The sequence below is a fragment of the Lemur catta genome, chromosome 8 (genome assembly GCF_020740605.2).
Source record: "Lemur catta isolate mLemCat1 chromosome 8, mLemCat1.pri, whole genome shotgun sequence".
Lineage (NCBI taxonomy): Eukaryota > Metazoa > Chordata > Mammalia > Primates > Lemuridae > Lemur > Lemur catta.
In genome coordinates this window covers 94,455,434-94,468,501 of record NC_059135.1, presented here as the reverse complement: position 1 = coordinate 94,468,501, position 13,068 = coordinate 94,455,434, and the positions used below count along the sequence as shown (strand labels likewise).

Here is a 13,068-nt window from a genome sequence, read left to right as displayed (position 1 = left end):
TGGGGAGTTAAGGAGGGAAAAACAATATTCCCTGCCTTCAAACTAGAGATTATAGCAGAGTAGATGTGGTTTGCATAGGAGGACCTCATGCTTTATGTTGTAGACTAGTTAAGAGAGATCCAAGCAGAGTGCCTAGTCCATGCTTCCCTTGTATGGGAGGTGACTAGCAAAAGCTTCTGGAAGGATGGCCCTGGAGTTGGATCTTAGGAGATAGGCAGGATTTGGGTAGGTAGAAGGAAACAGTCCAGCTGGAGACAATGCCTGAACAAAGCTGAAGCGGGCTGGGAAAGTTTCACTTTGGGCCATGGATCTTGTGTGGTGAAGCCCTGGGCTACCTCCCTCCCCCTTCACATGTAGTTCTAGGAGGGCAGGGGCTTTGTGGTGTTCTGTCTGTCAGCTGAACACTTACGGTAGTGCCTGGCCCACAGTGCTCAAATATTTGTTCAGTGAGTGGAAGAAGCTGGGGATAATGAAAAGAGCTAGCATTTATTGAATAGTTCTATGTATCAGGTCTCTGCTGAGCTCTTCTTTTTTTTTTTTTTTTTTTTAATTTCACATTTTATTCTCACTACTTTGGGCTGGGAGAGCAAGGAGCCGTGCACCAGTGTACAGATTGTGCTACTTTTTGTCCTTCAGATTAGGATCCAGGCTCTAATTGTCTCTAAAAAATATATGAAACGCTTCATGAATTTACATGTCATCCTTGCGCAGGGGCCATGCTAATCTTCTCTGTATCGTTCGAATTTTAGTATGTGTGCTGTCTAAGCGAGCATGTGCTGAGCTCTTTTAGGCAAATTATTTCCCTGCATCCTTACAACCATATTGTTAGTTGCTATTATAATTCCCTTTTAATAGGTGAAGATAAGTGTTATTGCTGGCATCTGAAACTAGGCTATCTGGGTTTAGAACCCAAACTCTTCCCCTGTGTTGCACTATACTTTGTGTTACAAGTATTAATTTATAAAATGTAAGCATGTAGTGGAAATGACCTGGGCCTCTCTATTTTTCTTAAAAGGGTCTGTTTTGGTGTAGAATTATAGTGGAGAGCTAAGGAATTATCATTTATCAGCATAATGCCTCAGACATCTGCAGACAGGACTTCCGTAGGTCAGAGAGATTCAAAGTTCCAAAACAGTAGGCATTGTAGTGGAAATCAATTCATTTTATTGAGGATTTGCCGTGTTACTGTGTGTAAAGCACAGCTCAAGTCTGTATAGGGAAACTATGCTTCCCAGATATTGGACCTCAGAGGGCATGAATGCCACTCCAGGGCATTCATTGAAGTGAGTATTCATTGAAGGTTTTTGAGCTGGCTGCTAGGGTGTTTGAGTTGCACTTTGGAAAGTTAAAGAATTATGGTGGTGTCCCTGCCAACTTGGGGAGGAATAGGAGAGTCTTAGAAAGTATTTCAGTGAGATGAGAGGTAACGAGATTGAGGGTGGATTATTGGACTGTTGAGGGAAGGTTGGGTACTAGTTTGAGCATTTGGCATTGGGACCTAGTTATTATCAAAATTACCAGTGGCATCTGAAAGTAATTTAAGACTTGAGCTGTGCTTTACACACAGTAACACGGCAAATCCTCAATAAAATGAATTGATTTCCACTACAATGCCTACTGTTTTGGAACTTTGAATCTCTCTGACCTACGGAAGTCCTGTCTGCAGATGTCTGAGGCATTATGCTGATAAATGATAATTCCTTAGCTCTCCACTATAATTCTACACCAAAACAGACCCTTTTAAGAAAAATAGAGAGGCCCAGGTCATTTCCACTACATGCTTACATTTTATAAATTAATACTTGTAACACAAAGTATAGTGCAACACAGAACGTATTACAGAGCAGTATAATTTTGTGGTGTTCATAAAATAATTCCAGGATTTATAAAAACGAGAATTCATATTGATATTATACACCTAGCATGTATCTGATAATGGGATCCCAGAAATGCCCAGCGCTTTGACGTTTGGCCAGTGGTCCCACTGTTTTCCTCCCCATTTTTCTGCTTGCGCTTCCATATGTAGTCCCTCTTGTGGGATGACTTTGAAATGATTGCTTCAGAGGCACCTGAATAGTGCTTGGGCTGGTCTCATTAGAATTGTTTGGTAGCTTGGATTAAAGCAGTGAAACGTAAGAAGGGTGCTGGTGGTCCATGAATAGGACTCACAGCTGTCAATCTCAGTGCTCAGTGTCAGCTCTTATTGCATGCTTGTTTTTGGCCTTCCCTGAAACACCTCTGCAGGAAATCCACTTGTGCTTTCTGGGTGTTTTCTCCTCAGAAAAGGGACAGATCCCAGGGCTCTTGTTTAGTACCTTCCCTGCCAATGACTTGTAACAAACTGACCAAAACAGGGAAAGGACTTAGAACAAGTTTTAGAATCTTCCTGCTCTTGCTGTGTATTCTGATGCTCAGTATTGCCGTCAGCATCTAGACTGTGCATGAAGATCTGCTGGTCATGCCTGATGATCTTTGATTTGAGTTACAAAGTCAGATAATGGCCAAAGTTGAAGCAGCCTCATGAAAAAAGGCTCTGGGCTCACAGCATGGAGCATCAGCTGTCCCTGCCGCTCTCAGGGCTCTGACAGCCTTTTCTTGCCAAGGGAGGGATAAACTTGGAAGGTCACAGCGAGTTCAGTGGGAAAGTGGCTTTGGGGCAGAGCTTTGGTTAATGTGGGTATGGAGGGAGTTCATTTCAAAGCTCATTTAGAGAGTTGGGTTTTTTTCTTTTTTAGTTAAAAAAGTACATCTCCTTTTGTGGGAGTGCAGCTGGCACATAGGGCTGCGACAGTGCCTCCTGAAGTTGTACAAGGTAGCCCTGGTAGGAGTAATACACAGGTTACTTTTGGCAAATTTAATTACTGGAGAAAGTAGTCACCAGTTGTGCAGCTGACATTTACTGACAGCCTCCTTGGTCTTGAGAGTACAGAACATAATAAGGCATGCTTCCTGCCTTGAGAGACGCATGCCTAGGGAGACCTTATGTCCACATGGCCTCAGACAGTCCCTGTTTATGCCTCTTGTCCCAGTATAAGAGCACTCCCTTTGATTCTCAAAGTTACCCAGTTTGGATAGTAAATTACTTGGTTACCTTACTGTTAGTCTAGTGGTGGGAGGCAAATATGTGAACACTTGTCACAGAATTATCACAGAATTGAGCCTGATGTGCAGAGGGGGCCCAGCCTGGCCTGCTTGTGGGCCGTCCTCTTCTGTCCTCCCCACCTGTTTACATAGCTTCTTTGCTCTTGCCTTGGCAGCTCGCTTGTCCACCTGTGTTTTCCTACTTAACTTAGTATCCCAGTCCCTTCTCCCCCCATAGCTGCCCACAGGAGCTCAAAGCTTACTTGTGGCCTGGGTGCATGAGCTTTCATGGCCAGTGCAGCCCCCTTGGAGCATATGCTGGGTTGTGGCTTCCCCTCTCTTTTCTTCTTCTTCTTAAATTGTATTTGGGGTAAGATTTTATTTGCTGATGGCTGCTTGTGTTCTCCCCACCGCCCAATTCTCTAGGTTGTTTTGGAGTATAAGCTTCTGTGCTCACCATTTTGATGGGCTCTCAGGAGCAAAAGTTGATTAAAATGTGTGCTTGGTTTCCTGTCTTTAACTGGGTTGGCCTTGGACTGATTCCTAATTCTTCCCACCCCCGGAAGAAAATATAGTACCATAGAAAGAGCTGGGCTTTGACAAAAAACAATGGTGATCTAGCACTTGTATTATCCTGGGTAGAGCTGGAGCCAATTCTACTAAGTGAAGTATCACAAGAATGGAAAAACAAGCACCACATGGACTCACCATCAAATTGGTTTTAACTGATCAACACTTAAGTGCACATACAGTAATAACATTGATTGGGTGTCAGGCAAGTGGGAGGGGGAGGAGGGGATGGGTATACACACCTATTGGGTGCTGTGGGCACTGTCTGGGACACGCTTGAAGCTCTGACTTGGGTAGGGCAAAGGCAACATATGTAACCTAAACATTTGTACCCCCATAATATACTGAAATAAAAAAAAATTAAAAAAAAAAAGAGCTGGGCTTTGGAGCCTCTTGAACTTGGATGTGACTATAAGTGGTGACAGTCTGTTGCTAAAACAGGGTAAATCAAACATAGGAGGGTGTCCAAGGCCCTTTCTGACCAAAATCTTCAATAATTCTTCTTTAGTGTTTCTAAGTTAGTATGGAACCCTTAATTATAGAAATCAAACTGTTTTAGAGTCATAATATGAGATCGTCCAGTGCTGGGCCAAAGAGATTAGGTGACAGGGCCTTAGATAAAATAGATTTCCTAAAATATACTTTGTAAAATAGAATATTTATAGAGGAATGGATAAATGTTAGGTTTCTTCTTTCTTTTGTTTTTCATCATTGCCTTTCGTCAAGGAGTGATTTCCTCATTTGAAATAATTATATCATGAACTTTCATTTTCATCCCTTGCTCATTCTTTTTTATTTCTCCCAAATGTGGTCCTGCCTACTTTTGAAATTTGAAATCAGGGTTAGATAGGAGTAGGAGGTAGTACAAAGGAAGCTGACATTCCCAGAGCTGAGAATTTATTCCCAGTTCTCAGGGACTTTTAGTTTCCTAAGAGGAAGTTTGACGATATTAAAGCAGCCAATTCACTTTTGGTTTGTCTATCCTGCCTTTAAGCTTTCTATACTAGAACAAATTGGCTTAATTTTTCTGAGAATTTATAAAGTGTGTAGGCATGTATAGTTTTTACTTTTTGGCAAGACTACTGTTCATTGTGTGTTTGAAAGCATGAATGAACTGGAATGGAAGAGGAGGGGCTCAGCCCAGAAGTAAGATTTTACTGATTCTTCCTTTCTCCTCTTTAAACTATTACTGGCCTTCTTTGGCAAAGTCTCATTGCTTTACTCACTTCTTTTTTCAATGTGATTTGGCTTTTCTAACAAATCATCAGACAGTTGTTTCTTGACTACCTGCTCAGCACTCTACAAATTGCCCTATGAAAAAAGTCCAGAAATTAATTGCCACCTGATATCATCCTGGAGTGTTGTAGAGGTCATAGAAGGGAGAGAGAAGTGAAGGCTGCATGGGGTGAGGGAAGCCTCCATTAGAGAAGAGACACCTTGTACTTGGGCCTGAAAGGGATTTGTTGGGAGGGAGGACACACGCCAGGAGCAGGATGCCAGATGGGGAAGGGGTGCTGCCTCCTTGTACCACAGCAGGAGGCTCAGCCAGAGCCTCTGGGGAAGCATAGGTCATGTGTTTAGCTTGGTCAGCATTGAGACCATCATCATCATGACTCACAAAGGTATGCTCAGATGTGATAACATTTCAAACTTAGAAAAGATGTGAAAAATAATCTAGACTTCATTTTACAGATGAAGGAACTGAGGCCTTCTAGGACAGGTGACTTCCTTTCCAGATTCTGAAAAAACAAAATCAAACAAAGGCAAGAGAGGATTCTCTGTACCCAGTCACATTATTGAAAGACAAACACTTAAAAACAAAAACCTGAACAATAACAAAACCCCAAAGGACAGAAGCTCAGCTTAAGTGAAATTTGTCTGTTGTGTTTCTGTGCTTTTGTCTGATCCCCTAGTAAATAATTGAAGAGTTTGAGATAGCTCCAACATGGAAAAGTTTCCAAATTATATTTATCTGAAAATTGAGAATGTTCAGAATAACTGTTCAATATTCAACTCAGTTGATTTTTGTGGAGTCAAAAGACTCATTAGTGTTGGAGCAACTGGTTGTGTTCTAGCCTGACATGGCTTTGGCATTATTTTTCCTTTGCTGGATGACTATGTAAATCAGTGAGAGCCAGAATACAGAAAAAGGGATGAGAGTTGTAGTGAGGAAGAGAATCAGATTTAAAGAATGCTTCATGCTAGGCCATGTGCTAAACCAGGGGTGGGGAACCTGCAATCTTAAGGCCACATGAAGCCATCTAGATCCTGTAGTGCAGCCTCTTGGTTGAATCCAAATTTTACAGAACAAATCCTTTCATTTTTATTAATAAATTTTTCTTTATCTTTTATATTTTATTTTTAAAGTGAATGTATTTAAAATACCAAGAATAAGATAAGTTTCAACAAAATAATCCTCCCAGATTGACCGGCACAATTAGAGCATTAGTGAGCCGTAAGAGCTAAATTGACGGCTGCTGCGCTCAGGATTTAGTTCTAACTTCCCCCGCCTGACTGGTGCCACTACTGCACAAGCCTGGTTGGCGAGAGTTTGTGGGGGTCAAGCACGCCAGTCTGTTACCAGCTTTTGATAACGGTGTACTATGTTTCTGTTTGAAGTGGAATTTGTGAATAGTTGCACAGCTCAACAGTATTTTTTAATTCCGTATGCTTAACATCCCATCATGTCAAAGAAGACCAAGAGAATGCTGAAGGAAGGAAACAGATTTTTTAAGGAGGATTGAAAATTGCAATTGGAAATTATCTTGTTTCTGCTAAAGATGATTTGCTTGCTTTGTGATGCTGCAATATCAACATTAAAGAAATTCTGAACAGTCATCAGCATTATAACACTCATAAGGACCACAAATATTTTACATTGGAGGGAGGGGCATGAAAGGTTGTACTGCAGAAAGTAAAAGATGAAAAGCAAAAGCAAAGACAGTTCTTTCAAGCAGCAATAAGACCTGGAAATAATGCCACTGAAGCAATTTTTAAAGTAGCTTATATACTCGGGGGAAAAAGGGAAGCCATTCAGTGATGCAGAAATTGTGAAAGAATGCATTGTTGAAGTTGTGGGATGCTTAGACCCCAATAACTTTTCAAAGTACAAACAACTGCCTCTTTCAAGGAGAACCATAACTTATTGGCAGCATGAATTAACCTTTAACTTAACAGAACAATTTCATGCAATATTTTAAAAGGAAAGTATATATTACAATAGCTTTGGATGAATCAACTGATACTGCTGACTCAGCGCAGGTTTTATGCTTCAATTGAGTAATAACAGAAGATTTTCTTTGCTATGAAGAGTTACTTGTTTTGGGCACTCTTGCGAACAGAACACAGGTAATAGATATCTTCAACAGCTTTCAAGATAAATGTTGTGAAGTTGGACTGAGTTTGGTAAATTTAGTTGAGTGGATGTATAGATGGTGTACCTTCCATGACAAGAAAAACATGAAGGGTTTATTGCACAGATTTAAAAAAGTATTAACAGATCCAGATGCTCTCATTTCTTTTCATTTTATCTTGCATCAGCAAAATCTCTGCTAACACTACTATTTTAAGTGACACTTTGCAACAAGTTATAAGTATTGTTAACTATATTCATGCAAATGCTACATGGCATCAGTTTCGTAACATGCTAAAGTTGAACCATGAGTTACACAGTGTGGATTTGCCATATCTTTCTAAAGTGCATTGGCTATGGCAGGGACAGGTGTTAGCTAAAATTTTAACTCTGCAAGAACAGATAGGTAAATTTTATGAAGAACAGAGTCAGCAATGTGAATTATTGAAAGAAGATTTCTGTAGGAATGTAGCATTTCTGTGTGATATGTCAAATCTTGAATATTTCTTTGCAAGGTACCACTATGTCTGTATATGATATGTGGCAAAAAAATCCAAGCATTTTGAAACAAGCTGTCTTTTAAAAACATTTATTCAAAAGGAAATTTCGGATGAACATTTTCCCCAGTTAGCAAAGGTTATTGATGAGCAGGATGATATATGTGAATCATCTGAAGAATACATAGCTGTTATATACCTATTAATTGGAGAACATAATGAAAGGTTCACTGACTTTGAGAATCATGACATCACACTCAAATTAGCATTTCAGCCTCATCTAGTTGGTATCACCAATGCAGGAGGATCACTTGAGCCCAGGAGTTTGAGATTGTTGTGAGCTAGGCTGACACCAGGAACTCTAGCCCAAGCAACAGAGACTCTGTCTCAAAACAAACACACAAAAAAAGAAGGCTTGCTGTCCAGGGTAGAGATTGTCAAGTGCTCGCACTAGGGTCCCTACTGGGAAATCTGTTTTATGTTGCAACCCATATGAACACATTAGTGTCAAAGTTAGAGGTAAAATGTTTCATCCTGAGAGAAACCACAGAAGACAAGAACACTTGCCTAACATTAAGCCCTAACAAAATGAAACCTTGAGCCCCTTTCTTTTAAGTTGCTGATTCCCTAATGAAAACAACTTTACCTCTGATTTTTGCAATCCTGATGCCTGCAGACATTAACAACCCTTGTAGATAAGCCAGCCAAGGGAGGAAACTGATGATTTTATTCAAGGGAGAATAGTGTAAATATTCTAACTTTGGCTTTTCTTTTCCTCTTTAAATACTTCCAGTATCCTTAATTTAAGGAGCCCAGTATTTCCGAAGGCTGGATTCACTTGCCCTTATCTCAATCCCATTACTTGTTTTACGGTTCCATTTTGTCTCTTAGTTTTCCTTTGACAGTGGTGGTTCAGGATCGGTAGGCTGTAACCTACTCTTTTTAGTCACTGCAGTATTTAGAGTAAGGAAAAGGAGGCCCTTAGGATAGATTGTACAGGAGTGATTCTTACCCAGGACAATAGACATGAGTCTTAATCCTGATCCTAGATAGTTAAGGAGAGATGGACCCTAAGGATCAAACATAGAGGACACCTTTATTATTTTTCTTTAACTTTGTGTTATGAAAAATTTGAAACATACACAAATGTAGAGAGAATGTCATAGTGAACCCACACGCACCCATCATTTATCTTCAGTGATTGTTAGTAACCTGCTGTTCTTAGAATGCCTGGTACTGAAGTGAGACTCCCTATTTCTAGAGGTGGAAATAACCTTGGAGCAGAGGGATGTTCTTGGGTGTGGATTTGCTTTCCACTTTGCAGGTAAAGCCTGAGTTGGGGACAATCTTTTATTCCTTCCCGGCACACAGCTTTTCAGGGGATTTAAATTTATTTGTTTAACACTTAAAAATATTAAAATCTTCTATTGTGAATTTCTTAAATTACAAATTTATATGTGCTTATTGTAAAAATTGCATAATACACATGTATATGAATCACAAGGTGAAAAGCCTGTTTCCCTGAGTACAAACACACTGCATACAAACATTGCATATAAGATTTTTAAAAATAGGGTCATACTATGTTTATTGTTCTGCAAGTTGCTATTTTTTTTTAAACTTCATAATATGGATATCTTTCCATATTAAATACGTGTAGATCTAAATTATTCTTTTCAGCAGTTGCATTGTATACTATAGTATTGAAGTATAGTCCTATAATTTTTCATTATTATTTTTAAATAAACTTTTTACTTTGAAGTAGTTTGAGAATTCCTATATACATTTCACCTACTTTCCCTTAGTATGAGAATCTTACATTACCATGGTACATTTGCCAAAACTAAGAAATATACAAGGGACTTGGTACAACACTATTAATCAAACTACAGGTTTTATTTGGATTTCATTAGTGTTTCCACTAATGACTTTTTTCTTTTCTTGGATCCAATCCAGGGTACTACATTTCATGTAGCCATTATATTAATAATAATAATGATAATGATGATGATAATTAACTGCCTTATTGAGATATTCACATATCATAAATTATAAAATCCACCCTTTTATAGTATACAATTCAAGTTTTCTTTGTATACCTGCAGAGTTGTACAATCATCACCACTATCTAATTTTTGAAAATTTTTATCACCTCAAAAAGGAACTCCATACTCATTAACAGTCATTCCCTGTCATGCTACCCAAAGCCCCTGGCAACCACTAATCAACTTTCTGTCTCTGGATCTTTTTCTGTCTTTATTCCAGACATTTCATAAAGTAGAGTCATACAATATATGGTCTTCTGTGTTTGGCTTCTTTCACTTATAATGCTTTCAGGGTTTATGCATGCTGTAGTGGGAATTGAAGACTTAATTGCTTTTTATTACCAAATAATATTCTATTGTATAGATATAACGCATTTTGTTTATCTGTTCATCAGTTGGACATTTGGGTTGTTTTCATTTTTCGACTATTATGAATAATTCTGTTATGAATGTTAGTGTCTTTGTGTGGACATAGGTTTTCAATTCTCTTGGGTATACACCTAGAAGTGACATGGCTGAGACATACGGTAACTGTATGTTTAACTCTTTGAGGAACTACTAGACTGTTTGGATTCCAAAGTGGCTGCATCATTTTACAGTCCTACCAACAATGTATGAATGTTTCCATTTCCCCACATCCTGACCAAAAGTTGCCATTGTCTTTTTTATTTTTGCCATCCTGGGTTTCTGATGATTGAATATCCTCCTGGGTTTGTCTTGAGCCACATTGTTTGCACATCTCACGAGGTGCAGTCCACACTGTACCTACCTCCATCGCAATGACTTGCTTTAAAAGCTTTCTCTCTGAATTCAGATGAAGGAGGGCTTTTGGGTATCCTCTGCAGTGAACTTAGGTTTGCTGATGGGTGCAGTTCAGTAGATTGATTTTTCATAAAATATGTGTAAGGTACCCAGGGCAGAATGAAAACTTCAGTTTGCAAGGTCATTGTTATGAAACATTCTGAACAGAGCTCTGAGAGAATCTGGCCAGCTCTGAAATTCTCTGTAATTTGGAGTCTGAGGCACTTGGGAATATATCACCTTAACTGTCACTTTCTTCATGATGAACAGTAAGATTGTGTTAGTCCATTTCCTGTTGCTTATAACAGAATACCTGAAACTGGGTAATTTCTTAAAAAAAAAAAGGAATATATTTCTTAGAGTTATGAAGGTTGAGAAGTCCAAGGTCGAGGGGCTACATCTACTGAGAGTCTTCTTACAGGCGGGGACTCTGCGGTGTCCTGAGGTGGCACAGTGCATCACATGGCCAGGGGCTGAGTGTGCTGACGTGCTTGCTCAGGTCTCTTTCTTTTCTGATAAAGCTCCTGTTTCTACTCCCATGATAACCCATTAATCCATTATCAATTCATGACTCAGTTATTTCTTAATGGCCCCACCTTTCAGTACTGCCACGTTAGGGATTAAGTTTCCAACACATGAAATTTGAGGGACACATTTAACCTGTATCAGAGATGCTTCTTAGGATGTCTGGAGGATTTCTTTCTTTCTGTTGTTTTCCCATTTCCAGTCTGGGTGAGGTAAAGCTATTCAATTCATGCTGCTTTCACCTTTTAGATTAGCAGAGTCGTTCACTGGGCTGTAATAAGAATATTACTGTAGCTGTCAATATTTATTTTTAATCTTATTCTTTGAAGTTATTTCATTTTGCATATATTTTATACTTTTATTGCCATATTTGCATAACAGTAGTTATATGATTTCTAAATAAGTATACATATTCGATATTCTTTAATAGAGATGTGTAATCAGAAAAGTTTAGAGGCCACTGCTTTAAGCTATCAACTGAGTGAAGACAGGTACAAATAGAACTTACCATCTGAACTGATTGAGAAAGGCAACAGCAGAAACCTAGGGCAGGGTCCAGCAGCAGGGATTGATAGAATTTGCAGTGAGCACCATTGCAGAAAGGGGTGAATGAATAACAGAATTCAAACATGGAGCTCACAAAGCTGTAGAGGCTACTACTTTTAGTTTTGTAGGGGGCCCAGATGGCAGAAGTGATGTGCTTAATGTCATTTTGTGGCAGAACCCAGAATGTGGATCTTGTGAACTAGGGCAGGACTTCTTACATGGTTCTACAGTTTTCATGATGGTTTTAGTTACATTAGTTTTCCCTTATAAATATTTTGGTATCACTTTTGAGCATCAAGAAGTATGGAAGGAGGGCCGGGTGTGGTGGCTCACGCCTATAATCCTAGCACTCTGGGAGGCCGAGGCGGGTGGATCGCTCAAGGTCAGGAGTTTGAGACCAGCCCGAGCAAGAGCGAGACCCCGTCTCTACTAAAAATAGAAAGAAATTATCTGGCCAACTAAAAAATATATATAGAAAAAATTAGCCGGGCATGGTGGCGCATGCCTGTAGTCCCAGCTACTCGGGAGGCTGAGGCAGGAGGATCGCTTAAGCCCAGGAGTTTGAGGTTGCTGTGAGCTAGGCTGACGCCACGGCACTCACTCTAGCCTGGGCAACAGAGTGAGACTCTGTCTAAAAAAAAAAAAAGAAGAAGTGTGGAAGGAAAGGTGTCTGTCAGAAATTATTCATTGACATCCAACTTAATTTTGAATCCAAGGAAAAGACACTTTTCCAAGTGAGCAATAAGGCATATTAATGGGATTCATTCATTTAATCTGGACAATAGCGATGAATAATCAGATAAAAATTTCTGTCTTCACAGAGGTTACTTTCTGCCTTGGGTAAAGAGCCAATAAGCAAGATAACTGAGTAAATTTTATAGAATATTGGAAGGTGATAGTGCTTTGGAGAAAAATAAAGCAAGGGTGGGTATAGGGAGTATGTGTATGTACGTGCACATGATGTTCAGTAGGATGGTTGGGGTGGATCTAGCTAAGAAGATGACATGTAAACAAAGACCTGCAGGAGATGGTGAACAAGCTAGGTGGGTATCTTAGGGAAGAGCATTCCAGACAGACAGAGTGGCAGGTGCAGAGTGGAGCAGCTCTGGCACATTTGAGGAAACAGCCAGGGAGCCAGTGAAGGGACAGTGCAGGGGCAGCAGGTGAGCTCAGAGAGATGATGGGTGGTCAGACTGTGAGGGCTTGTAGGCCATGGTAAAGATGGGTTGCTGCCCAAGGTGGGAAGTCATTGGATAGTTTTGAACAGAGAAGTGACATAGTATGACTTACCTTTTAAAAAGTTGTTCTGCTTGTCTGTTGATAATACACCATTATGGGGTGAGGGTAGAAGCAGAGATACAAGTAGGATAAAGTGATAATGTCTTGATGGCAGTCATTGTGTTTGGGTTTCTTAATTGGAATACTTAGTTCATGTTACTTACATTCTTGTCCACTTGTCTTATCTAGCCACCCTCCATCTCCCTCTCAAAATTTGCTAGCATTATGGTTCATGCTGATGATAGATGAATAAGATACAGAACTTGCCTTCAGGAAGCTTGTAATCCAGACTCTAGGCTCTAGAGAAATAGGTGATTTAAAAAAAATCAGAGGTGACAACTGAGTCTGACTGCTAGAAGAGCAGCCTATAGTG

General features: G+C 39.7%; 1 protein-coding gene and 1 non-coding gene across 6 annotated transcripts in view; one reads left to right on the top strand and one right to left on the bottom strand.

Annotated features, from left to right (window-relative positions):
• Positions 1 to 13,068, top strand: part of CLASP1 (cytoplasmic linker associated protein 1) — a 264,483-nt gene that overhangs the window by 64,401 nt on the left and 187,014 nt on the right. The window lies entirely within an intron of this gene.
• LOC123644188 lies at positions 667 to 773 on the bottom strand. The gene has a single exon (XR_006737015.1). It is a non-coding gene; the product is annotated as a U6 spliceosomal RNA (small nuclear RNA).